Genomic DNA, 26,090 nt, shown 5'->3' with positions numbered 1-26,090 from the left:
CCCTGTCCGGCTCCTGCAGCCTGGAAACGGGTGTGCGGCCCAGGAGTCCTCCGCGCACCCCTGCAGCGGCGGTCACATAACCCCACCTCTTCCAGGAGTGCAGCTTTCCCGGCCCCCCAGGCCAGAGACAGGCTCAGAGGACGCAGGGCAGTTCCTTACATTGGCGTCGAGATCATGTGGGGACTCTCGGCCGTGTGCCACAGGCTGCAGAGCCGTGGAGCAGTGGGGTGCGTGATCTGGAGGTCAGCAGGGGCCGGGAGGACACCGGGCCGCGGATGCGGGCGCGGAGATTTGGGTTCTCGGTGTCACTGCTCTCGCCACTGGCCCGGGATCATGAGCCTGCTGCTCCGAAAACTCGCCGTCGGACAGCGACTGAGTATCCGCTTCCCTCCCCTGGCCCTCCCCTGCGCCAGGAAGGCCTGGCCTTCGGCAACCGTGCCTGCAGCAGGCGCTCCTGACCTTTTCCAGGGACTCCTTTGAAGGTCAAAAGTTCGAAGGCGTTCGAAGCCGAGCAGGCTCCCTCCAGGGGCTGGAAGGTGTGCGCAAACCCGGGCTCTCCCCCTGCCTGTCCGTAGCCCCTTGCAGAGCCCACATCGTGGCCAGGGCTCGCAGGCTTGGTGCTCCGAAACCGCGACGCCACGCGAGCCGGACGCACAGAGTAACAGTGCTTTCCTTCGGGGTTTCGGATCCAGGAGCGCTTTCCTGTTGCAGCGGCTTGAGCAGAGGGCCATGGGCTAGCGGCGCGGGTCTCCAATGCCCAAGCCTGGCGAGTCGGACCCACCTCCGCGCCCAGGATCCCGCTCCTGGCTGCGCTGACAGCTGCCGGCTCGGGGCCTCTGGGAGAAGGGGCTCCAAGGGGTTAGAGGCTACGGACCCAGCCCCTGCCGCAGCTTCCGCAGGCGGCCCCCTGAGCCCGCTCTGGCACCTCCTGGGCTTCGGGAGGATTTAATGCGTTTCTCACCCCCACGGCTTCCGACCCTCAATTATGGACCCGGGAGAATTCCCCGGGCTTGAAAGGGATTACCCAGATCGCAGAAACATGGCTAAGTGGAAGTGGGAGAAACCCGACAAGTAACAAGAACGGAAACTTTCCTCAAGGCAAATTTCCCGGATTTTACGGGAAAGCGCACTTATCTTCCCAGGGACAGCCTCTGTTCACGTGTCCGCGAGGCAGGTTCGAAGCGCGCTATGGGAGGTAGAGCAATGCCGTGTTTGAAGACTGGAAGATACGTGGGTGTGAGATACCTCCAGGCCCAACGCCTGCCCAGCAGCTGCCCAAGCAGACGTTGTGTACTCGGCTCCCCCAAGCACATCCTTTCGCCGTACACGCGCGCGCGCGCGCACACACACACACATATCCACACACACACGCAGCTGTGGCTCTGGGGTCCCTGATGGCACCACGCAAAGTACCAGAAGTACACGGGCACCGCACCTCGAGGTTTCCCAGGTAGAAAGGACAGGGATGCCTCTGTGGAATTGTGAAGGAAGAAACCCAGCCCTTGGTGGGGGCCGTCCCGGAGCTCTCCCTGCTGGAGGGGGAGCCTCGGGCCCTCGGAAAAGGACACTTAGAGCTAACACCCACAGGCCGTATGTGGGATAGTTAGTATGAAGCTGGAAGCTCCGTTGGAATGGAAAAGTACCGGGCAGGTGCTCACTAGAGTGGTCAGGAGCATCGGCGGTGACCGCAGGTTGGGACACCTCCTACGTCTTTCCCTTCTGGCGCGGGGAGAAGAAATTCCTGGTCCAGGTATTGGGCCTAAAGCCGAACGCCCAGCTCAGAACGCCCGGACCAGCCTCGCGGGCCCCAGGGGGGAGGCAGAGATGGAGGGCACGACCCCCCGAGTCCGAGGCACCGTTCTAAATGGCGGTTCACCCACTGGCCCCGAAGGAGCCTGCAGAGTAGGGAATGAAAGGAGACTGGGGGCTGGAAAAGGGCAGTGTGGAGACGGGCCGGACGCATTGAGGTCCGGAGCTCGCAGTACGTCCCCACCCGCAGTGTGTCCCACTGCGCGTGCGAGCAAGCCGCCTCGTACCCCACCTCTTAGAAATGTTCCATTAGGAAACTTATCTGGAAGAAATTCAGGCCCCAAGAGGAACGGGGCGGGCCCGGATCGCCTCACATCTGCTTGGATTTTCCGCTTCAGATGCTCCGCAACTGCTCTTCCCCAGGCCGCGCCGGCGCCTACCTGCGATCCATCCCCCAGTGGAAACCGACTCGGGAGAGATCAACGGAAGAACTCCGGCCGTTCCCCGCGGGATGGGAGAGGCTATTGCAGTGGCAGCAGGAGATCAGAGACCTTGTCACTAAGGAGGTGGGGGAGGGGGAAGAATTTCCAACCTCTGAAGTGGAGTTTAAGAACTTCCACTGCCCCAGCAAGCAGAGGCAACAGAAAATCCAGGACTGCGTTGATTCAAGCCTATTTGGTTTATACGCTCTTGTCTACATCCGCAATCAGTTATGATATGGTTACTCCAGAAAAATCCGCTTGGCCCAGCATCACATATAAGACCTTTTCATGGCTGGGAGGATTTTTGGTCTGGGCTATCTGAAAGAATTCTTCGATTTTTCACTCCTTTCCATGTGTAAACCCTGTGGAGACGTCACCAATTGTCCTTGGGGTCATTGCTACTTCCAGAAAGGACCGGGGGACAATTACAGTATTACTACCCACTGCTTACAAATAATTACAGGTATCCAGAGCAAGTCGGAAATAATTTATTCCTCCAGAGGCCAAGACCCTAATTCGTTCTGTTTGCTGTTTCCTCAAGTAGTAGAGAGAAATTTATGTCTCTTTTTTGATTTTTTTAATAAATTATTTCACTGGGAGTTACTCCCTGGGAGAGTCTTTTCTTTTAGGTTGGTCAACATGTCTGATTATCTCATTACATGCAGTAACCCCTGGCAGATCGGCCTTTGTGCCCTGGGTCTAGAGACCCCATTAGTCCAGAGCCATCACCCCCAACTGGGTGACCACAGCTCTCTCTCCCGCAGGAGAGAAGAGGGAGGGATGGAGGAATCCCAGGGGTGGGCGATAATGCCCACCTCCTGGGCCGCTTGTGGGGGCAAGGAGCTGCCTGAAGCTGAGCGTCTTGGTTCATGTGCTTGGACTTGGTTGTCGGGGATAACTTCGGCTTCTGGGATTGGGAGTGAGAGAGGGTCCTCAGGCAGTGTCTCCTGTCCCAGGATTTGCATAGCTGCTGCCCACTTCTCCATTCCCCTCAAGGTGACGCTTTTAGGGGAATAAAAACGGTGTCCTTGGTAGTTAATGATAGTGATTAATTAATTAATGATAGTGACTAGCAAAGTCCTTGAGCGAGCGACCAAAGCTGCACCTGGGTTGCCACACGTTCCTTCTAATTTTACCTGGGGTCGAGGGGTGAGCCCTTTCCCCTGCATTTTCCTTCCCTGTCTCCCAAGCCTGCTCCTCTTTCTCTCTGATCCCTGAGAAGGCTTCGGGACTTCGGTGGGCCCCTTACGATGCACACAGACATCCAGTGACCGACCTTCAGTGAGGGTGGGGACTCATCTCGAGCACCCAGGGGTGGCTCCCTAGGCCTGACCATGGATTCTGGGGAAAAGGACAAGGACAAGGGAGCCCAGCGTCCAGCGACGACCTCATCTCGCTCCCCCTCACCCCCGCCCCCTACGACCTGCCTCCCTCTCCCAGAGGGCTCTCGGTCCAGCTTAACGGAAACATGGCCTCAAAATCCTGGGTCGGGGAGAGGCAGCACATCTGCTCCCCAGCAAAGCCCTCCTTTCGGTCTGGAAACATCCCCATGGCTTCCAGAGGGCCCAAGAAGCATCTGGAATCCCCTGCGCTGGAAGAGTCTTAGTCTGGTGTGCACTGAAATTCCTCAGTGGTTACATCAATTACACACCGTCTTGAAATCTGAAAACCGATTAGTTCATTAATGACGTCGCGAAACAGCCCTTCAAAGACACGAACCAAAAAAATCCCATTTAAGAAACAAAACAAAACCTATCCACCTAAGATAAACCTTTCTGTACATCAAGAAAAGCACAAACTACGGGGCTTACATTTTTTCCCTAAGCATATAATAATTGTGATAGCCAACCCTTAACATAGAATGGGGCTGCTATAGTCCTTTAAAGACACAAACTCGTTTGGTTTGAATAATATAGGAGGTCTTACTTGCAAAGCAACACTATCAGCGAGGAATCTACTCCCTAATCTAAACAAATCTGTAAGAAGAGGCACGTTCATTCATTGGAAGTTTAAAGAGAGAAAGTTACAGCAAGGCCGGCGGGCAGGCGGGCCCCGCTGGGTTGGCCCCTCCAGCCAGGCCGGGGCGCGTGTCCACCCCAAACCCGGGCGTGGACATTTTCCCGCTTCGAGCGGATTTTTCTTTTTCTTTCTTTCTTTTCTTTTGAAGGTCAGCGTGAAAGGTGAGTTTTCTGAGAGGTGTGTGTCGGGGAGCCCATTCATTCCTTCCAGGAGGAGGAGACGAAGCCCACGGCCTAGAGCTGCTCCGGGTCAGAGGTTCCGCCGCGCAGGGCGAGCGAAAGCCGGACTTCAGATCTGAGCGGCGGCGGGGCCACGCCGGGCGTTGGGACCGCACCCCATCTGGTCAGGCACTGGGGCGGTGGCACTGGGGCGGTGATGGGCCCGGGTCGCCAACTCTCCCCGCCCTAGGCCACACACACCTGGGCTTTGGGAGCTGCGGGCCACACTCGGGCACGCACGCGGCAGGGGCTGCTGGAGCGGTCGCAGGGGCAGGCTTCCCGGTCGCCAGAGGTCTCCTTAATTCCGCAAAAGGGACTCGGGACTCCACCCCCGGCCCTGGGCGCCGGCTCAGCAGGGGATTATTTCGAAGATATCATTATTGAGAGTCGCGGTCCTGCCTTTTGCGCGAAGTCTCGGGACCGCCCGCGTGGTTAGAAACGCAGGCCAGGCAGGTGGGCGGAAGGGGGCGCAGTGTGCACGGCCGCCGGAGCGGCTCGCGCACCTGGAGAAGGGGTCGTTCAGTGCGCGCACACCCCCCAGGTAGGGGCCTCGGTGCGCACCTCGCCACTGTTTTGTGCGGTGTTGGGGTGACTTGCGTGACACTCAAGTGAGTGCCTGGGGCCGCGCGGACGTCTGTCCCGGCCCTGATGCGGGCAGCCTCTGCCCATCTCCCATCCTCCCTCCCACTCTCCGATCAGCCGCCTCTCCGCCCCCACCCTCCCCAGATTCTTCCCGCGCGGGGAGTAAGGACCAGGGCTGGGACCCGCGTGGGGCGGGCGAGAGACTGCGGGACCCAGCGCACGTGGGTGTTGAGATGTCTGGTGAGAATAAGAAGCCAGTGCTTTCTTAGCTTCGCCAAAGCCCCCAGCGGTATCCCCAGCTCTCGCCTACTTAGACAGAGTCCTGATCTGAATCCACGCGCTGGAGACTCAGCCTTCTCCGGGGAGACCTGGAGTGGTCCCGATTGCGGAAGAAGGTCCAACGCCCTCCACTGTCCCTCGCCCCTGCCCTAAGCCAGAATTCCTTCTAGGTGCTAGAGCAAATTCCTGAGCAGTCAAAGAGTGCAGCACATTTTCGTGTAAAACGAAAGACTTTAAATTAGCACCTTTTCCAGCTCAAGAATATTTTCCCTGGACACAGCATCGGCTGCTGGTAACTTCAGGGTGACTGCAAACCGTGCGGTCTGCCAATAATTTTGGTCCCGACTCCAGTCCCCTCTTCGTTTTTTAGAGGACGAAAACAAAATAATCTCGGTGATTGCACCATCGTCCTTCCCATCCTGCGAGTATAGACAAAGACTTTATTTAACCTGACAACGGAATTCTTTTGGGTGCTTCTCTCCCACAAGCTTTTGAACCAGGCAGGGTGAGCCCTCGGGCGCCTTCCTCGGGAGGGCACACAGATTTGCACAGTCAGGGGACCCTTCTCGTGGCTTTTCTCTTTATGGGAGAGGCGGCGGTGGTGCGAGTGTGCGCAGGGCTCAAAGGGGTTGGGCAAGTGCTATTCCGCTCCCCCGGTGGAAGCCAAATTAAACCGCTTTATTATGATGTGAGAGACCTATGTTCAATCTTGCATTTAATTTTGGAGAGGTCCTCCTATTTGCCAGGCCCTGCGTTATTGACAAATCTAATTTTTGAATAAATACAAGCAAAAAGAGCACGGAGGTGTCGCCGTGGGAGGAGCGCCGTTCAGTGACACAGGTAGAGGCTGGCTTCCTCTGGCTAAGCAGCCGGCGCCACGTTCGACTTGCTCGGGAGCTCTCGACGCTGGATGGAAAGCCACAGCCTCCAATTCCTTTTAAACAATCTAAACAAGGTTGTGAGTCCTGGAATACTCATGTGTGAATTTGCTTTATTCCTGGATAGTTGGGAGCCGGGGAAGGAAAAAGATAAGCGCTGTTGTTACTCATGCAAAAATAATTTTCGCGTTTATTGGAGTCTACTTAAGGTAATTGACCAGAAAATACCTCCCTGTTTAAGCAACATTAAGGGTGCTCCACTGAAAGTTACTTGACTTATTTGTACTTCTGTTTAGCCTGATCCCTAGCCGACATTTTCGCAGAAGCTGTGAGCTCTGACAAATGCAGGAAAGTGGTTTCCAGGAGAGATACACCTGCGAAAAGTACTTGAATTCCAGAGCTGACTCCACCCATCTGTTCTTTGACAGCGTGTTACTTGGACCCTCCTTGATTGAGTTTCAGTAGCTGGATTTTCTAAAAGTAAATCCCAGAAATGGAAATTCATACTCATTATCTTGCACAAACATTTTAATTTCTGAGTGGCCTGCGTTGGGCCATGGAGCAGGAACGTTTCCTGCTGTAGCCACAGTGATCCCTTAAAAGCTGCAAAACGTCAGCTGAGGATTAGAAAGGCAATAATTTAAACACAGAGAAAATTCCTAACTAGAAGAAAAGAAAAAAGGCTCCAAGTGAAGTTACAAAATTTATATTTGTACAAAACTCCTTTGAACAATTATTTGACAGTAACCGTCTTTTTCTAGTTATGTTTGTTGACCTGAATTTCTCAGCCACCCTTTGCATGTGTGAATCGTGAGACTCTTGTTCTCAGCAAAGATGACTAATGGATCTTTTAGAAATTCATGCTTTGATTTTCTGTGTTAGCCGTGGAAGCTGCTTCATTTTAGATACTTTATGTGATGGCTGTCAAGGGAAACTTGGGTACAATTTCTCAGGAGTATCTCTAAAAACATTATTCATAATTAAAAACTGATTCATAGAAATCACCAGAAAAATTATGGCACATTATGTTCAAACATATTTTTAGGCCATGTGGAATAAATAAAATCATTTTGGTCTGGCTGAGTAATACTGCCTCCCAACCTTCCTCTCACGGTGCCAGGAAGTCCTGATATAACTTCGTAGATTTCAGAACCGCCTCTGTGACATGAGCCAGAAAACATCTGTGTTTTCTCCAGGAATGTTCTCTATTGATAATGCAAGTTACAATTCTGTTCTTTAAAAAACAGCTGAATAGTGTAGCCCAAGGGGTGGGGAAGGCAGTACTGAAAGGAGTATCTTTAATAACCTTAGGATTGTTTTAAAGGGGGAGAAAGACTATAAGAAAATTCCACGTGATATAGTCTGAAAGATGGAATAAATTCACTGGAACGTAGACCCACCTCATTATAGGCCAGCTGATGTGCCATGGTTTTTTGGCATCTTAGTGGTGAAATTCCCAAGAGCAATCATTCTTTTTTTTTTTTTTTTTTTTTGGAGACAGAGTCTTGCTGTGATACCTGAATGGAGTGTAGTGGTATGATCTTGGTTCATGCAACCTCCGTCTCCTGGGTTCAAGTGGTTCTCGTGCCTCAGCCTCCCGAGTAGAGAGTAGATGGGACTACAGGTGTGCACCACCACGCCAGGCTAATTTTTGTATTTTTGGTAGAGACGGGGTTTCACTATGTTGGCCAGGCTGGTCTCTAACTCCTGACTTCAGGTGATCCACCCGCCCCCCACCTCAGCCTCCCAAAGTACTGGGATTACAGGTGTGAGCAACCATGGCTGGCCCCAAGAGCAATCATTTTGCCTCTACACTTGGCTCTGTAGGAAAAAGCAGTACACAGAGGTCCCAAGGTATTAGCAATACCAATCCCTTCAGCTGGTAGTTGTGTGAGTATAAACCCCTTCCTGGTAGAGAAGTAGGGCAAGGCTTAGGAAGGCTATTTGGTGGCCTGCAGTGGTTAATGCATCTTCTGAAGTCCTCGGGGTCACAGTCTAACTTGTCTGGGCATTGGTGGATTGTGACAATACATATGAGTGGCTAATATTGATTTAGAGAATCAGCATTAAATAGGACAGTTAACTTATTAAATAATCCAAAGTGACGCGGTTGCACATGCTAAAAATTGCTCCCATTGACCTACCTAAAGCAATGGATGCAATCTGCAGTCTTGTGCACAGTTGCTTGGATGCCTGATTTATCAGACCATGTTCATTCTCTTCACAGGCAACATGGTCATGGAAAGTGCGATGACTTAGCTGGTGCATGAAGGTGGCTTAAGCAGATAGAGGGTTGCATGTTCCAGGCACTCACTTTCATGTGTGGTCTAGAGCTGGACTAGCCTAGATACAGCTCGTGCTTTGTGCTGCAAAAGGAATGCAGTTCTTTGGACTGCAGCGCCTTCATGCACTTCTGCCTTCACACCCACTGTTACTCACGGAAACACCCACGGAGTGGCCACCGTGCGCCAGTCGCTGAGCCAGGCCTTCAAGTGATAAAAGGGAGCTCCTGCCATGCAGGTGTTCACAGTCCTGACAGTGACGTTAACTGAGAATCTGGCCTGCTCATTCATGTATCTCAAGGGATTTAGAAGCATTCACAGCTCTTGAACAGTATGTAATTCTATTTCTGGTTATTTGTCCAATGGAGATCATTTCTAAGACCAAAAAAGTCTTTTTGCATGAGTATTTGCATATTGGTTAAAGATGCAAGCTTTGGTCTTAAATCTAGCTCTGACTTCTCTTTAACCCTCAGTTTTGTTATGTGTACAATGGGATTAATAGTTACCTCATAAGCAGGTTGTTGAGTCTTAACTAAAAAATGATTGACAAATATAATGAGTATAAAAGGGCTTACCTAGCACACTGCCTGGAAGAAGGAAGTATTAAATAAGCTGTAGTTGTTATTATTGGCAGTATCATTATATTATTTATAATATTAAATATTGGATTCTTAATATTCATAATATAAAACTCTGGAAACAAAGTATCCTAAATAGGTGGGGGGGTTGATTAATTAAATGCATATATATATCTATGTATGTATATTTAATGAAAAGTTATGTAGCTATTTTAAAATAGTTTAAAAGTTTCTAACATGGTTTGGTAAATACCTTTCTATATATAATTGTATTTTCCGGCCTCCCTTGCAGCTAAGGTTCTTGATATCAATTAGGTGTGACCAATTGGATGCATTTATTCGAGAAGTAAAGTGGCCGCCACACTTTCGCTGCCATTGTGGTTTCTGCTGTAAGCACAATCAGCGAATGCTTTTTTTGGATATGTGTGTGCCTGGCAGCATTAGCAGAGGTGCCAGTGGCAAGGCTCTGAAGCCGGCAGTTCCAGTGGTGGTTTTCAGATCCTTCAATCACAGCTAACAAGGCCGTTGCTGGATTCACCAGTCACAGTGGCAGCTTCCTGATGCTATTATTGGCTGTGGCAGTGCTAATAGCTGCCTTGGCTGGCCAGTTCCGCGTGTGATCCATTCCTGGGAAGCCAGTCGAGAGTCTCTACCCAGTCTTTTTAACAGTTTCATAAACACCAAAGAGTCCTTCTGTTAAATCTCTTTGTGCTTCAAATAGCTCAATAAATTTCTGGTGTTGGCACCTAAATCTGACTGTTATACCTTAGAAATCATTCCAGTCCTATAAAACTCTATGTATTGTATGATCATGATTAAGTAAAATAACAACGAAATTACAGGTAGAAAAGTACCAGAGGGATCTTCCTCACAATGCTGATCGTGAGTATCTTTGGGTAATAGCACCTTAAGTTACATTTCAATTTACTTTATATTGCCCCCTTGTTTTCTTTTCTTAAATATGGCTTTATTGAGATATAATCATGGTCTTAGCCTGTTTTCTGTTGCTATAGCTGAATACCTGGGACTGAGTAATTTATTTATTTATTTATTTGAGACAGAGTCTTGCTCTGTCACCCAGGATGGAGTGCAGTGGTACGATCTTGGCTCACTGCAATCCCCGCCTCCTGGCTTGAAACAACAAAAATTCCTTCTCACCGTTCAGACCAGCCAAAAGTCTGAAATCAATGTATCAGCAGGGCTGCCCTTTCTCCGAAGGCCCTAGAAAAGGGTCCTTCCTGCCTCTTCTGGCTCCTGGTGGCCCCAGGCACTCCTTGGCTTGTGGCTGGATTATTCCGGTCTGCCTTTATGTTCACTTGGCTTTTTCCTCGGTGTTTGTGACCTTCATTTCATTTTATTTTATTTTTTTGAGACAAAGTCTCACTCTGTTGCGCAGGCTGGAGTGCAGTGGTGCGATGTCAGCTCACTGTATCTCTGCAACCTCCACCTCCCGGGTTCAAGCAATTCTACTGCCTCAGCCTGCTGACTGGCTGGGATTACAGGAGCCCACCATCATGCCCGGCTAATTTTTGCACTTTTAGTAGAGACGGGGTTTCTACTTATAGAGACCAGTTGGCCAGGCTGGTCTTGAACTCCTGGCCTCAAGTGATCCACCCACCTTGGTCTCCCAAAGTGCTGGGAGTTCAAACATGAGCCGTGGGTGCCCAGCCTTTTTTTTTTTTGAGACAGGATCTCCCTCTTGTTGCCCAAGCTGGAATGCAGTGGTGTGACTTGGTTCACTGCAGCTTTGCCTCCCAGGCTCAGGTGATCCTCCTGCCTCAGCTTCCCAAGTAGCTGGGACTACAGGTGCAAACCACCATGCCCAACTAATTTTTGTATTTTTTGTAGAGATGAAGTTTTGACGTGTCGCCCAGATTGCTCTCAAATTCCTGAGCTCAAGCGGTCCGCCTGCCTCAGCCTCCCAAATTGCTGGGATTATAGGCATGAGCCACTGCACTTGGCCTGGCCCCAACTCTTAATACTGTTACAATGGGGACTAAGTTTCACCAGGAGTTTTGGAGGCGACAGACATTCAAATCATAGCAATCACATACCATACAACTCACCCATTTAAAGTGTACAATTTAATGGCGTGTAGTATATTCGCAAATAGGTGCAAACAACATTATAATTTTAGAACATTTTATCAAAATGTTCTAAAACAAACCCCATACCCTTTAGCTATTAACCTCCTATCCCTCCACCCTGAACACCAGGCCCACGCAATCACTAATCTACTTTCTGTCTCTACAGAGTTACCTGTTCTGGATGTTTGTATGAATGGAAATATATAGAATAGTATGTGGTCTTTTGTGTCTGGTTTCTTTCACTCAGTATAAGGTTTTTCAAGGTCCATCCATGTTGTAGCGTATATTAGAATTTCATTCCTTTTTATGGCTAAATAATATTCCATTGTATAGATAAACCACATTTTGTTTATCCATTCATCTGTTGATGGACTTTTGAGTGGTTCCCACCAGTTGGCTTTTAAGAAGGATGCTGTTACATCCCCGCAACTTTTATTGCCCACGTAGTAATTTTATGATATTTAGTACACTTTGTAATATAAAGAAAATCTGGCCTGGTTAGCTAGTAAAATAAGAAGGGGACAATATTTTGTATATTTTGCCAGTGCAGCACTGGCCAGTTAGCTCATTATACATTAGAAGTCTAAGCCAGGCCGGTTACAGTGGCTCATGCCTGTAATCCCAGTGCTTTTGGAGGCTGAGGCAGGCGGATCACCTGATGTCAGGAGTTTGAGACCAGCCTGGCCAACATGGTGAAACTCCACCTCTACTAAAAAATACAAAAATTAGCTGGACATGGTGGTGAGTGCCTGTAATCCCAGCTCCTCAGGATGCTGAGGCATGAGAATAGCTTGAGTCCAGAAGGCAGAGGCTGAAGTGAGCCGAGATCATGCCACTGCACTCCAGCCTAGGCAACGGAGTAAGCTCTGTCTCAAAAAAAAAAAAAAAAAACACAAAGTCTAAGACAGATCTGTAGGCTCCATCTGTAACCCCAGATCAGTAGGCTAGTCTGTAAGTGGTGCTCTTGGTCACCAGGAGGGTGGAACAAGGAACTGTAAACCCATCTCCACTGGTAAGGATTTGGCACTGGAGTGAGGCAGGACTGATTGTGGTAACATAATAGAAGTTGTGGGATTCAACTTTTGGTATTTTCACATTAAAATGTCTGTCTACTGTGGGTGCTGGAAATGTTCTATATCTTGATCTGGGTGGTGGTTATACGGGATTCATGTGAAGAGTTCCTTATGTTGTGTGCTTAAGATTGGTGCATGTTATTACATTTTACTATATGAACGTTACACCCTGATTAAAGAAGAAACGATAGCTATGTGGTTTCCCCTAGATCTTCCTTGCACTCTCCCATTTCATCTGCTTCTTCCTTTCTGACCATTTCTAAGTGACCTCAGGCTCATGCCACACAGATGGTAAGGGAGGGAGCTGGGAATTTAATCTGGCTCTTCCTGACTTGGTGTGGAGTGCCTCTTTCCCCGGGAACTCTTCTAATGACTCGAATCTATGTGATTTTCAAGACTTGGCCTGAACCCATGTGGCCAGTGAGTGCTGGGGCTGGTGTAGGAGGCCAGCTCTCCTGGCTCTGGGCACAGGCTCTTTGTCTTGTGCACTTCTTTACTCTCAGCACCAGGCCCACAGTCAATGACTAAAAACTATGTGTTATGTGAATGTGACCAGAGTGGGGTTGTCACCAAGACCAGGCAGGCTGTCCATGTGGCAATTACTGACAAACCAAGGCAAAAACCTCATTTCTTATTTTTTGTTTCTCTGTGGCAACATCAGTGGATGTCGGTCTGTCACAAGAGCAGTATGGAAAATTTCCACTGGAGGTATCAGAGCTCTCTGGCAAAAGTCATGAACTGTTAATTTTAGCTTTCAATGACTGATGCCCTTGTATAATTAAATGGGTCAGGTGGAGTGTGAACCAAAGCTGAAGGTGACAAACTCAGAGAGGTTTCCTCTCTTGTAGAAACTAGCTATTTACACATTTTCTTGGAGAGAATTTCTGCTGTTTTGAGTGCAGTCTGGTAATTGTGAGCTACTCCTTAAAAATATTAGTGATCTATCAATCAAAGTTTCCCAGAGCTCATGTATTAATCATGATTGTGACTTACAATGTCAAATGCCAAAAGGCTACATAACCATGAAATAAACAAAATACTTGCATGGCCCTACATATTCTGAGTTGAAAGATATATAGGTGGAATATCAATTACTTGAATTAAGGAAATAGGTATCCACAGGGGCTTCCTTGTTTTTGCTGAGTTTTCCTCTTTATACCCTAGTAGGGAATAAAGTTCCAGGGTGAACACGTATGAAATGCTGCAAATATAACATTGGAATTACGTCTATAGCTAAATAGATAGTTAACAAGGGAAAATTTGTCCCTATGGAAATATTCTAATAGAAGCATAAAAGAAGGGTGGATAGAATGAGGATAAAGCATTTTGTAAACCTTTGTTGGGATTATAGAACTTATCAATGATCAGCTTATCATCAATGACTGCTAATAGAGAGAGGAAGGGAGGAGGAGAGGCACGGAGGGAGAAGGGAAGAGAGAGAAGGAGGTTTCTCCAGAGTGATTTGGAGATCTCACTTGCCTCCTGATGGAGTACATACCCCTTATAAAACAGTCTTGCTAAAAACATCAGCTGTGAATATGATTCAGTCCCTAACTAGACATCCTAACCACAGGTTTTCAGGAAATCCAGGGATGGAGGAATATGTGAAACAGTGTCATAGGATGCTACTGGCAAGTCTAGAATACGGGAAATTATCGGAAAGACAGCCCAGTTCCTTCAACAAACGAGTGGCAAGGAGAAAAAAGGGAGTGGGGAGGAAGGAAACCCATAGTTGAAAAGACACCTGAGAGGCATATCAACCACATGCAAAGTGGGAATCTTGTTTGCATTTTAATTCAGGCAAATGTATAAGAAAATCAGGGAGATGTGAAGACTGACTGGATACTTGATGTTACCAAGACATGAGTGTCAATTTTTTTTGTATGGTATCAAGACACGAGTGTCATTTTTTTTTCTTTTTTTTTTGAGACAGAGTCTCACTCTGTCACCCAGGCTGGAGTGCAGTGGCAGGATCTTGGCTCACTGAAACCTCTGCCTCCCGGGTTCAAGCAATTCTCCTGCCTCAGCCTCCCAAGTAGCTAGGATTACAGTCATCCACCACCACCCCTGGCTAATTTTTGTATTTTTAGTAGAGATGGGGCTTCACCATATTGGCCAGGCTGGTTTTGAACTCCTGACCTCAAGTGATCCACCTGCCTCGGCATCCCAAAGTACTAGGATTACAGGCGTGAGCCACCACGCCCGGCCAAGTGTCAATTTTTTTAGTACAGTATTTTTCATCCTTGAGAAATATGATCAACAGTGATATTGTAATTACATATTTTAGGAAAGAGCCCTTCTCTTTTAGATGTACATACCAAACTATCTACAAATGAAAAAATGTATCTCAAAGAGAAAGTGTAAGTCAGGGTATTAAAAGAAGAATGTTTAGTTTTCCAAGGGTACCCCCTTGACGTGCGCATCTGTTGTTCAGACTTCTTCCATCTGAGCCCAGTGCAGGGAGGTGTTCAGGAGTGCATCACAGGCATGTGAGGGGTGGGGCTGGAGAGCAGGCTTCACCAGCTCCATGATCTTCGGGCCTCAGAAGGATGGTCTCAGCTATGTGACTCCTGCTGTGTCTCCCCTTTTTTGAACTCTGCTCTAAGCTATGCCTTGAGGTACAAAGGGGAGCAGGGCAATCTACATCATTTGGAGGGCCCAGTGCACAATAAAAATGTGAGACCCTTGTTCAAGAAGTAGGAACAAGTGACATTGAAGGTACTAAAATTCGAAGCACATTTTTTTCCCTTTCTTCAGTTTCTCTCTTCACTTGTGATGGTGGTTTTGATTTTTGTTTGTTGCTATTTAATGCCACTTTCCCTTGGGCATGAGGATATAATACTTTCATGGAAGATCTAGACCCTTGCATTACGAAGGGCCCCACTTTGCAACTCAGTGCACCCATGTGCACTCCACTAGCTGCCAGGCTCCCCTTCCTGCCAGCCCCTAGACAAATGCCCTGTGCCTGGCCAGAAGCAGCTAAATCAAGCCAGGCATCTCTCCTTCCCAAGCATCTGCTTCCTCAACCCAGCACATAGGGTAGACCCCCAAAGGATCATAATCTCTGTGCCAGAACACTCCTGGTACCTGCACCAGAGATGGGTGAAGGGCTCACACCTGCCAAGTAGCCCAGAGAGCATGCCATGCTGTCTGCAAAGAATTACAATTTTATCCTTTACAGTCCTGCTTTTCTGTTATTTGTTTCTTGACTTAGTGCAATGGACTAGAACTTCCAATACAATTTTCAATAGAAGTGGTGAGAGCAGACATGCTTTCCTTATTCCTGGTCTCAAGGGGAAATCTTTCAGTATTTCACCATTAAGTATGATGTTGGTGGCAGGTAGATACTCCTCTCCTCTCCCCACCCCCATTAAATAGGTATCTTTATATTCCATTATCAGAATTAGTTACCATGTTCTGTTGTTCTTGTTGAAAAGTCAGTTGTTGGTCTTACATTTTTGCTCCTTTAAAGGTAATGTGTTTTTTCTTTTCTCTAGCTATTTTAAAGATTTTGGGGGTTCAGAATGGTGATTAAAGTTAATAATATTAAATTTTTTACTTGAAATCTGTGAAGAGAGTAGATTTTATAAATTTTATCTTATTTTATAAATTTTTATTTTTATAGATTTAGAGAGTACAAGTGCAGTTCTGTTACATGGAGATATTGTGTAGTGGTGACGTCTGGGATTCTAGTGTGACCATCACCTGAATACTGTACATTGTACCTATTAGGTAATTTCTCATCCCTCACTCCCCTCCCACACTAAAGAGAGTAGATTTTAAGTGCCACATCACACACACACACACACACACACACACACACACAGAGCAACTAATTCTGATGTTAATTAATTTGGTTCTGATAATAATTTCACTGTGTGTGTGTGTGTGTTAGTCTGTTCTCATGCTGTTATAAAGAACTGCCTGAGACTGGGTAATTTATAAAGGAAAGAGGTTTAATTGGCTCACAGTTCCACACGGCTGGGGAGACCTCAGGAAACTTACAATCATGGTGAAAGGGGAAGCAGGCACCTTCTTTGCAAGGAGGCAGGAGAGCAAAAGTGAATGAAGGAGGAACTGGCAAACACTTATAAAACCATCAGATCTTGTGAGACTCACTCACTATCACGAGAACAGTATGGGGGGAACCGCCCTCATAATCCAATCACCTCCCTCCCTTGACACCTGGTGATTACAGGCCCCTCCATCAACATGTGGGGATTACAATTTGAGATGAGATTTGGGTGGGGACACAGAGCCAAACCATATTAGTGTATATCAAATCATGTTGTACACCTTGAATATACGCAATTTTTATTTGTCAGTTATACCTAATAAAGCTGGGGAAGAAAAAATATATTTTTTAGTCTTGGTTTTCATCAGTTTTACTGATTTTCCTAGAAATAATTTATCCTCTTTGGAGTTGGCAGAGCATCTTGATTCTGTGGTTTGATGTCTTTCATCAGTTTTGGAAACTTTCCAGTTTAGTATCTTTTCAAATATTGTTTGTCCCCATCCTCTCAGCTCTTCTCCACTCCAATTATACCTATGTTAGATCTTCATACTGGCTCTGCATGTCTTGTACGCACTTTTTGGTACAGTATTTTTCATCCCTGAGAAAATTTAGTCTTGTGTCAAGACTAAGTCTGATTTCCTTTTCTACTGGGGCACAGTCCTTCTGGGATCACAACTGAAAGCCTGGGGTATTTACCAGGGTCCCTTTTCTCTGGCAGGCTCTGAATGATGATTTTTATATCTTCAGCACCATTAGACTTGTATGGTTTCCTGGAGCTGAAGTAAGTAAATTACCACAAATGGGGTGGTTTTTGAAAAAGAAATTTATTCTCTCACAGTTCTGGAAGCAAGAACTCTGAAATCAAGGTATAAGGAAGGCCATGGTTCCTCTGAAGGCCCCATGGAAGAATCCTTCTTTGCCTTTCCCAGCCTGGCCCCAGGCACTACTTGGCTGTGGCTGCCTCACTCTAATCTCTGTCTCCTTGGCCACATCTTCCCCTCTGTGTGTCTCTGTGTCATCACCTCTTCCTATAAGGACACCAGTCATTGGATTAGAGACCACTGTAAATCCAGGAAGATTTCATCTCAAGATGCTTACTTATTACATGCCCAAATATCACTTTCTGAGATTTAGGGAAGACGTGAATTTTGGGGGTACATTTTTGAAGTCAATAAGACTGTTGTTGTTTTGATTTGTAATTTCTTTACAGCAGCTATTTGTTTTTCAGTCCTGAGCTGGAAATACCTATAGCAAAAGCCACATGGAATGTGAAGCTCATATCTCTGCAGTCCCCCCTTCCCCTGAATTTTTGCCCCTCAAGTACTGGCTGCCTTGGTAGTTCTACATTCAAATAGATTTTCTTTCCAGCCTTCTCAATGAGACCGATGCAAGTTCCTCGCTACTGCTTTTTATTCATCCCCTGTGGCCTGTACTTCAAATCGGCAGATGCTCCGAGGGAAAAAGTAGAGGCTAGAATGGGACTCACCTCAATGTGTTTCCTCAGGACCTCTCCAGGATCCAATCTGGATGTCTTGTTTGTTCTCTCAGGCACTCTGAATGCTGTCTTTTGTATTTTATCCAGCTAGTGTAGTTGTTCCTAGTACAAAGTTTGCTAAGACACTTCTTCATAGATGGAAATAGACATCTAATATGGCACTTCTTCTATTCTAGGTTCATGTCTCCAGATCACAGGTAACTATCTCCAGTGTATTGCCTTCCAGAGCCCAGTTATTGAGGGATGTGCCTTTCATTTTTTCCCCTCCTCTTTACTGTGTTTACAAAGAAGGATGTGTCTATGAGCTTGCCTTTGTTCTCTGGGAGCAGGGCTGCTTCTGAAATGTACAGAAAGAAAAAACGAGATAGGTCTTGGGAAATAGTGGGACATGTCAGAGCAACATGGGGCTCTTGTCACCTTCTTTCTGTACAGGATCCTTAACAAAATTTGAATATAAGGCATATAAAAGAACAAACTGCACAAATAAACCACACAATATTGACATTGCATGCTGTGATCTGAGCAACCAGAACAAGAGAGGGGTTATGTCCATAACAGTTTTCTTTCCTTTTCTTTTCTTTTCTTTTCTTCTTTCTTTCTTTCTTTCTTTCTTTCTTTCTTTCTTTCTTTCTTTCTTTCTTTCCTTCTTTCTTCTTTTTGACAAGTTCTGGCTCTGTCGCTCAGGCTGGAGGGCAGTGGCACAATCTCAGCTCACTGCAACCTCTGTCTCCCAGGCTCAGGTGATCCTCCCACCTCGGCCCCCTGAGTAGCTGGGACTACCAGCACATGCCACCATGCCTGACTGATTTTGTATTTTTTGTAGAGACAGGGTTTTGCCATGTTGCCCAGGCTGGTCTCAAACTTCTGAGCTTAAGTGATCCACCCACCTTGACCTCCCAATGTGCTAGGATTAGAAGCGTGGGCCACCCTGCCTTGCCCAAGGGTATGTTTCTTAAAATGAGCTTTTTTAATAAGGAGGTACGGATGCTACCCGTTTTACGTTATATAATCCTCAAAATTTATGGTATAGGTACTATTATGAGTCACTTTGACCGATGAGGAAGGTGAGGTATAGGGAGGTTAATTAGCCTACTGTCTACCTCTGGGTAGATGCTCTTTAACTTCTGTTATATTGCCTTTTAGTTCATTGGTTCCTTTAGTAAAACCACAATTTTTTTTTTTTGAGACAGAGTTTCACTCCTGTTGCCCAGGCTGGAGTGCAATGGTACTATCTCGGCTCACTGCAGCCGCTGCCTCCCTGGTTCAAGCAATTCTCCTGCCTCAGCCTCCCAAGTAGCTGGGATTACAGGCGCCCACCACCACGCCTGGCTAATTTTTTGTATTTTTAGTAGAGATGGGAATCTCATCATGTTGGTCAGGCTGGTCTTGAACTCCTGACCTCGAGTGATCCATCTGCCTCGGGCTCCCAAAGTGCTGGGATTACAGGTGTGAGCCACTGCGCCTGGCGTAATACCACATTTTTAACTATAAAATGTAAATTTTGGGGGAAATGAAATAATAATAAAATGAATGAGCCTTTTAGTAACTTTTTATATAATTCCCAACTTACATGAGTGTTGCAAGAACACTCATGTACCTTCTACCTAAATTCACACATTGTTTACATTTCCTCCCATTTGATGAATCATTTTCTCTCTCTCTGATTCATTTGAAAATAGGTTGGAGATATCCTTTACCCTTTATCCCCAAATACTTTAGTGTATATTTCCTAAGAACAAGATTACTCTCTTACATAACCTTGATACAATTATTAAAATTAGAAAATTTCCTGTTGAAGGACTGCTATTATTTAACCCAGAAATAATCTTTGAAGTTCATTAATTTTCCCACCAAGATCCCTTATAACTTTTTTCTCCCTGACCCAGGATCCGATCCCGGATCATGTATTGCATTTAGCTGTCATGTCTCATGAGTTTCCTTTGCTCTGAAGCAGCCCCTCTGCCTTTCTGTCCGCTGCTGCCTGTGATTAGATCCAGGTGAGTCATCACTGGCCCGAGCACTGTGTTCTCATTGCATCCTTTCAAGTGTACATGATTTTCATTGGCCCTATTACTATTGATGTTAAATTTCCTCATTTGATTAAAGTGATATCTGTCTTCCCCACTGGGAATTTGTTTCAATTCCCTTTGTAATTAGTAAGTTTATTTTCTTTTCTTCTTCTTCTTCTTTTTTTTTTTTTAGTTATGGACACCTCTCACAAATATAATGTAATTAGTAAGTGGCCAGGCATGGTGGATCATGCCTGTAATCCCAGCATTTTGGGAGGCCGAGGCAGGTGGATCACTTGAGGTCAAAAGTACGAGACCAGCCTGGCCAACATGATGAAATCCCATCTCTACTAAAAATACAAACAATTAGCAGGACTCCTGTAGTCCCAGCTACTCAGGAGACTGAGGCAGGATTGATTTGATTCAGTATTTGTTAATTTGATGTTTTATTTGATAACTTGATGTTTTATTTGGTAAGATTTATTTACTTAGTTGTAAAAATAAGTGTTTAGGCTGGGCACGCTGGCTCACGCCTGTAATCCCAGTACTTTGGGAGGACGAGGCCGGCGGATCACCTGAGGTCAGGAGTTCAAGACCAGCCTGACCAACATGGTGAAACCCCATCTCTACTAAATACAAAAAATTAGTTGGACGTGGTGGTGCAGGCCTGTAATCCCAGCTACTTGGGAGGCTGAGGCAGGAGAATCACTTGAGCCCAGGAGGCAGAGGTTGCAGTGAGACAAGATTGCACCATTGCACTCCAGCCTGGGCAATAAGAGCGAAACTGTCTAAAGAAAAAAAAAGTGTTTATTAATACTACTATTTAGAAGAAGGCCTTCCTGTGTGTGTTAACAATATTAGAGTCATATGACACTAAGACCTAAGGGTTAACTTTTGGCTGGATGCTCTGTGAAGCTCCTACTCATATGTATCTAAAGAATTTACTAGTATCTGTCTGGGCGCAGTGGCTCACGCCTGTAATCCCAGCACTTTGGGAGGCCGAGGCAGGCGGATCACTTGAGCCATGGAGTTTGAGACCAGCCTGGGCAACATGACGAAACCCCTTCTCTCTAAAAACAAAAACAAAAAATACAAAAATTAGCTGGACATGATGCTGCATGCCTGTAATCCCAGCTACTGGAGAAGCTGAGGTGGAAGGATCATTTGAACGTGGGAGGCAGAGGTTGTAGTGAGCCGAGATCGTGCCAGTGCACTCCAGCCTGGGCAACAGATCCAGATTCTGTCTCAAAAAAAAAAAAAGAATTTACTATTATCAGCACATCTGCTGACAATAGCCAACAAAGAACCAGCCATTTATCTACACCTGGTTTTGCCTACAACGCCTATATCTGTAAGAGTCTCTTCTTCCTCAAGGTTATCGATGCCTCATGATTCTATGGGTTGACTGGGATGAGCTGGGTGGCTCTTCTGCTGCAGATGACATTGCTTGAAGCTGCAGTGGCTCCACTGGGCAGGGACATCCAAGATGGTTCCCCACATGTAACAGAAGCCCTGGGGCAGGACTGGCTGATTCTGAGCTGCCTCTGAGGAAGTGCTCCAGGACCCAGAAAGCACTAGGGGTTCCAGTCCTGAGAACCAGGCCCTGGAATGGGACAGGAGTGAGGCAAAACTCAAAGCCAGTTCCAAAGAGGTGGGAAGAAGGGGCATCTAGAAGGCCAGGCTTAGCTGGAGTTGGGTGCCTCCCTTCCTCCATGTGGTCCCATGGTCTCTCTCTCTCCTCTGGCTTCTCCACATGGTCTCTTCAGCAGGGTCACTGCACTTCTTTTGTGGCAGCTCCCGGCTCCCAGTAGTGTAAATGCAGACTCTGCCAGGGCTTCTGAAGGCTGGAGCCTGGACCTGGCATGGCACCTGATATGGTTTGGCTGTGTCCCCACCCAAATCTCATCTTGAATTGTAGTTCCCATAATCCCCACATGTCATAGGAGGGACCAGGTGTAGATAATTGAACCATGGGGGCAATTTCCCCCATCATGTTCTCGTATTAGTGAATTAGTTCTCATGATATCTGATGGTTTTATAAGGGGCCTTCCCCTTCACTGAACACTCATTCTTCTCCTTCCTACTGCCCTGTGAAGAAGGACATGTTTTCTTCCCCTTCTGCCATGACTGTAAGTTTCCTGAGGCCTCCCCAGCCATGCTGAACTGTGAGCCAGTTAAACCCCTTTCCTTTGTAAATTACCCAATCTCAGGTATGTCTTTATTAGCAGCATGAAAACGGACTAATACAGAATCACTTCTGCATATTCTGTTGGTTAAAACAGTCACGGTCCAGCCCAGATTCAAGAGGAGGGGAAATAAATAATATCTCTTAGTGTGGGGAATAACAAAGAACTTGGAATCATTTTTTATTCTCCCACATCAACACCAAAATCTGTGTTTGTTCCCTGGGGCTGCCGTAACAAATCACCACAAACTGGGTGGCTTAAAACAACATAAATTTATTCTCTCACAGCTCTGAAGGCCAGGAGTCTAGAATCAAGGTGTCCTACCTCCAAGGGCTCTAGGGGAGAACTCCTGCTGCCTGTTTCAGCTTCTCATGGCCCTACACTCTCTTTGGCTTGGATTTGTTTTCACGTGGCTTCTTCCCTGTGTCTTCATACCACTGATCTCTCTCTCTCATTCTCTTTGCTTCTTTTGTATGAAGACATCAATCATTGAATTTGGATCCCATATCAAATCCAGAATGGTCTCATGTCAAGATCCTTAACTTGATTACATCTGCAAAGACCCTATTTCCAAATTAGGTCATATTCATAGGTGCTGAGAGTTAGAATTTCAACATCTTTTGCAGGAATACAATTCAACCCAGAACAGCAGTATGACTGTCTTTTATTTAGCCTGCTCAGAATATGTTGTACTCTCTGGATATGTGGCTTCATGTTTTAAATTAGTTTGGGAAAATCTAGTCATTACCTTTTAAAATATTGCCTCTCTTCCTTTCTCTCCATTTTTTCCTTCTGTGTTCCCAGTCAGATATAGACTACAGCAGGGGAATTTTTTTTTTTTTTTTGAGACAGGGTCTCACTGTCACTGAGACTGGACTGCAGTGGTGTGATCATGGCTCACTGCAGCTTCAACCTCTCAGACTAAAAGCAATCCTCTCGTCCCAGCCTCCTGAGTGGCTGGAACCACAGGTGTGTGCCACCATGCCCAGTTAATTTTAATTTTAATTTTTTTGTAGAGACACGGTCTCACTATGTTCCCTAGGCTGGTCTCGACCTCCTGGGCTCAAGCAATCCTCCCACCTCAGCCTCCCAAAGTGCTGAGATTGCAGGCATGAGCCACCACGACTGGCCCAAACTTTTTGTAAAAGGCCAGAGAGTAAATATTTTAGGCTTTGAAGGCCACGTACATTCTCAACTCTACTCAACCCTCTTGCAGTGTGACAGAAGCCAAAGGCAGTGTGTAAACAAAGGAGTTTGTTTTCCAATAAAACTTTATTTATAAAGACAGGTGGTGTATTAGGGTTCTCTCAGAGGGACAGAATATATATATGTGCGTGTGTGTGTGTGTGTGTGTGTGTGTGTGTGTATGTATATAGGGGAGTTTATTAAGTATTAACTTGCATGATCAAAGGTCCCATAATAGGCTGTCTGCAAGCTGAAGAGCAAGGAGAGCCAGGTCTGAGTCCCAAAACTGAAGAACTTGGAGTCTGATGTTCCAGGGCAGGAAGCATCCAGCCTAGGAGAAAGGCCCATCTCTCCTTTTCACGTTTTTCTGCCTGCTTTATATTCGCTGGCAGCTGATTAGATGGTGCCCACCAGATTAAGGGTGGATCTACCTTCCCCAGCCCACTGACTCAACTGTTAATCATTTTTGGCAACGCCCACACAGACACACCCAGGATTAATACTTTGTATCCTTCAATCCAATCAAGTTGACACTCAGTATGAACCATCACAGGTGGCCGGCAGGATTTGGCACATGAGCCATTGTTTCCCAGCCCCATGCTAGACCTTCTCATTCTAGTCTCCATATCCTTTATATTTTTCACATTTCCAGCTTTTTATTTCTCTGCTGAATTCCAGATAAGTTATTCAAATATACCTTCCAGCTCATTAATTCCCTCCTTAACAGTGTAATCAACTGTTTAACTTGTCCATTCAGTTTTTTAATTTAATAGTTATACATTTTTAAAAATTTAATTATGTTTTTTTCCTGATTCTATCCATTCATGCTTCATAGTTTCTTCTTGTTTATTCATCTTTATAAGTATATTGTTTCTTCTTTAAACATTGTATACTTAACTATTCTTCATTTTGTTGCGATGACAGAACATCTGTTGTTCTTGGGATGGAATGTTTCTCGCCCCTGTTAGCTGTCATTCATAGTGACTTGCCTTCCCAAATATCTGTCAATTTTTGCTTGTGAAGTCATGCATAATTTTAATTTGTGGGATTCCTGCAAAACTAACTTGGGGAAAAGTTTCCTCCAAAGAGACTCTACCTCTGCTTGTGCCAATAGCTGGGGAAGCCCCCCTCCTCCATTCATGATCACCTTAGAATCTCTCAAAGAATTTTTCATAGAGTGAGAATCTCAGATTCAGGCCCCACATGGGACCCTGCCTCGGGACCACCTGACCCCCTGGCCTCTTGCCACAGGTTCAGGCCAGTTCTGATCACTCCGATTCTCAGTTAGTTACTCCGGCCCCAGCTCCCTGCCTTTCAACCAGCTCCTGAGTGTGGAGGCCCTGGTCACTGGTGATTCCTGTTCAGTTCTGGTCACAGGAGCGATCATCTACCTCCTTTCCTCTCCTGCACCTCCCCCATCCTCTTTCAGGCTCAGCTTTCCTTTGTGTCTGTCTATTTCATGGTATCCCTGAAGACTTCCACCTCCAGGAATATGTCATGTCTGAGATCTTGTTGGGAAGTAAGTCAGTCCCTCAAGCTCCTAGTTCTTCATGGTCTGGAAATAGAATTTATCACTTACAGTTCTTTTGTAAAACTTAACTTTATATGGACATACACCCTTAACTCATTTGGTGTCATTTTGAACTAGAACAGTGGACTTAGGAGCGACCTTTTAGATCCCATCCCACTCACACCTGGAGGAGCTTTGGTGCCTACCTCACAGGTTAACGTGAGGATTAAGTGAGACACTCTATGTGGAAGAACATAGCCCTGGATGTCGAGTAGGCACTTAGTACATTTTAGGTTTTCTATAAAATCAGATTCACAGAGGCCTTCTCCAGGCAGAGCCTGGGACTCAGCCTGGACTGTGATTGTTCATCTTCACCCTCAATGTCTCCTTATCCTATCTGGTGCATCACCGTGCACTATAACCATCTTGTTCTTAGAAAATGACAGAATTGGTGGCTTATGCCTGTAATCCCAGCACTTTGGGAGGTAGAGGCAGGTGGATTTCTTGAGATCAGGAGTTGGAGACCAGCCTGGCCAACATGGTGAAACCCCGTCTCTACTAAAAATACAAAAACTAGCCAGGTATGGTGGTGTGCACCTGTAGTCCCAGCTACTCGAGAGGCTGAGGCAGGAGAATCGCTTAAATCCAGGAGGTGGAGGTTGCAGTGAGCTAAGATCACACCACTACACTCCAGCCTGGATGACAGAATGAGACTCTGTCTCAAAAAAAACAAAAAAAAAAAAAAAAAAGAAAAGAAAATGCCAGAATAAAGGTATAAACAAAACCGTGCTTAAAATGTGACTCCTTCCAGCAATGTTAATGTTTTGACCAGGGGCAAACCCAAAGAAAGGAAGCTCTAATGTTAGAATTTGGGACTTTAACCTAGTTGCTTCACTGGGTCAGCAAGGTTGAGGTCTTGGGGATTGTGACCCTTTCTGGCTTCTCCGAAATCACACTTTGTGTTCAGCGGCCACTGTGAAGTCTGACAGCAGAGACTTTGTACATTTGGATACGTGCTCGTAATTATTCCTGTTTTTATTAAGACTGAAGAATATAATGCAAAACCCTCTTCCATATGACCCCCTGCTGAAAAAGCAACCTACTCACTCTCACATTTATTGCAATTGCTGAACAGAGTTTTTCTCTGCAGAATTATAATGAGGAGTGAGTTTTCTAAGGGTGTGATTTATGAGCCATTCACAAATGGGTTTTAAATGGGGGCACTGACAGTTCCACTCCGGCTTTCTTGGCCCAAAGGTGTTGAAATAAGCCATTGGGAGGCTGGGGGAGGTTGGGTGGCGGGGGTTCTCCTCACCAGGAGCCGGGGACACCCAGCTACTCCCAGCCCTCCCACGTGTGCGCCGTTCCACTCGGCAATACTGGATGATTCGCTTTGTTTCTCCCAAGGAAGAAATAACACATGCCGATATGAAGACTGAAGGTCTGATCTCTCCTGTGGCGCA

The 26,090-nt window shown here is 46.4% G+C and overlaps 1 long non-coding RNA gene across 1 annotated transcript in view; it reads left to right on the top strand.

Annotated features, from left to right (window-relative positions):
* The window catches only part of LOC134729736 (uncharacterized), a 64,139-nt gene that overhangs the window by 842 nt on the left and 37,207 nt on the right, over positions 1-26,090 (top strand). The window lies entirely within an intron of this gene.

The sequence above is a fragment of the Pan paniscus genome, chromosome 22 (genome assembly GCF_029289425.2).
Source record: "Pan paniscus chromosome 22, NHGRI_mPanPan1-v2.0_pri, whole genome shotgun sequence".
Taxonomy (NCBI): domain Eukaryota; kingdom Metazoa; phylum Chordata; class Mammalia; order Primates; family Hominidae; genus Pan; species Pan paniscus.
The sequence above is the reverse complement of the archived record's forward strand: the minus strand, read 5'-3'. Positions and strand labels throughout refer to the sequence as shown.